This window comes from Apis dorsata, unplaced genomic scaffold (genome assembly GCF_000469605.1).
Source record: "Apis dorsata unplaced genomic scaffold, Apis dorsata 1.3 scaffold_371, whole genome shotgun sequence".
In the NCBI taxonomy this organism is placed as follows: Eukaryota; Metazoa; Arthropoda; class Insecta; order Hymenoptera; family Apidae; genus Apis; species Apis dorsata.
In genome coordinates, this window is record NW_006263635.1 from 190359 (window position 1) to 192158 (window position 1800).

At 31.2% G+C, this 1800-nt stretch overlaps 1 long non-coding RNA gene across 5 annotated transcripts in view; it reads right to left on the bottom strand.

Moving 5' to 3' along the window:
- Positions 1-232: 232 nt before the first annotated feature.
- Positions 233-1800, bottom strand: part of LOC102681565 — a 48783-nt gene continuing 47215 nt past the window's right edge. For 3 of the 5 annotated variants that reach the window (XR_004150916.1, XR_004150917.1, XR_004150915.1), the window contains 2 exons: positions 1357-1507; positions 233-680 (listed from right to left, as the gene is read on the bottom strand). This is a non-coding gene — a long non-coding RNA (uncharacterized LOC102681565). Of the gene's footprint in view, positions 681-1356; positions 1508-1575; positions 1596-1800 lie in introns of those variants that run through there. The other 2 variants (XR_004150919.1, XR_004150918.1) reach the window with 2 other exon arrangements.

Sequence of the window (1800 nt, forward strand, 5' to 3'; positions counted from 1 at the left end):
CGAGTATGGATAATAAGGATTTAGAAATCAGGTTTAAGGTACGTTGTGAGGCGACGAATAGTTTCTTGAAAATTGAAAAGGAGAGAGGTAAATTTTTTTCTGAAATTTCACTTACTTGTTGTTTATTTTTTACAATAATTCTTCATTCGTCTTCTTCATTCATCGTCGAATTATCATATCTTATTAAGCCAAATTATTGTATGCACTGCTTCATCATCCATGGAATATAATATTAGTAAAGATTCGTATTTATTTAACTTTAAGAAACACTAAGAAATTATGATAAATTTCGTTTCACAAGGAACGAGAAATCTACTTATGTTACAAAGGGTTAAAAGAATCCTCTTTGAAGATTAAAAGCAGTTTCTTCTTCTTCGAAAGATGGGGAGTAAGCAGTGGTAAGCTTGATGGCTGCAATGTTATCACCGTAATGGACGGCTGCTGGCCCACAAAAGTTTAACATCGCCGGAACGCCACTAAGAGAAAAGACTTTCGTTTGTAATCTACAAAGATCACGGCTGCATAATATGAGCGTACTGACCGCAAACTGGAACTTGAGTACTCCATTTGCGAATATTCTTCTTCGGCTTCTTAAAAGTTTCCGAAGCGGAGGACGACCTAGTGGTAGTAGTAGTAGCAGCGGCGGCAAAAGCTTATCGTTAAAATGTTTGTTCTTCGTCCTAAATTCGGATTTAAAAGATTAGAAGAGCACAGGATTTGAAAGAAAAAGGGTTAAAAATATAATAGAGAAGATTTATAGATTTGTGGTATAGATTTGTTTTTAATCCACTATACATCCGATGCGTAACATATTTTTATTATATTTTTTTTTATTACAACTTAACATTTTACATTTCTGTTATTTTTAGAATGAAATAAAATTTTTACGAAAAATCATAATACTGCTTATTTCAAAATTAGCGCATTTATTCTTAATTTCGAATAATTATTTTTATCGTCGCTACTTCAATTTTTAAATAAAAATCGTACACGTTTTTTTTTTCTTGTAAACCGATATGAAATAAAAGAAAAGTTTATTTGTTTTAATTTCTAATTATTTTTATTGTTTATTTTATTTTTTTAATGAAAACTGCGCAATTTTTGTAAATCGATACCTATGAAATAAAATAAAACGAATTTATTTATTCCAATCTCCAATTATCTTTATTATTGCTATTTTATTTTTTTAAATAAAAACCGTACAATTTTTTTTTATTTTTTATTATTTTTTTTTTTTTTTTATTTTATTTTACAACCTCTAGTAAAGAACGAAAAGTAACAAATTTAATAACCCATTCATTCATTACAGCCTGTCTGGAAAAAAAAATTGTTTGTAATAGCAATTTAAATGCAAACCTTTTTCCCGTGTCTCGTTTCGTAACTGTGAAATCAACTTAATTGACGTGTTTGCGTCTTCGAGCACATTATTTTGGAGGCTGGTATTGTTACAAGTTGTCTAGCTCTTCCTTATGACTCCTCTAAACACGTCATCGATGACTACGAGAAACTGAAACAGCGAAAGAGAAAACGATCTTGAGCAACGTATGTGAAATCGTCGAATTTATTTAAACTCACGAATCTCCACGAATCTTGTTCCGCCACACACTCTGTTATTCTCATTCTCATCGGAACCCTTGAATGTGACAAATTGCAAATATGCTTGGCGCTCTTGGATCGGAGCCACCACGTTAAAAGTACATCTACTACATTTCTTGCAAAACGCGTGTTCCTCGTCACGATATCGTTCCATCGATACAATAATTTCGCAGAATCAAGCTGCTTTTTTTTTTTTTTTTTTTT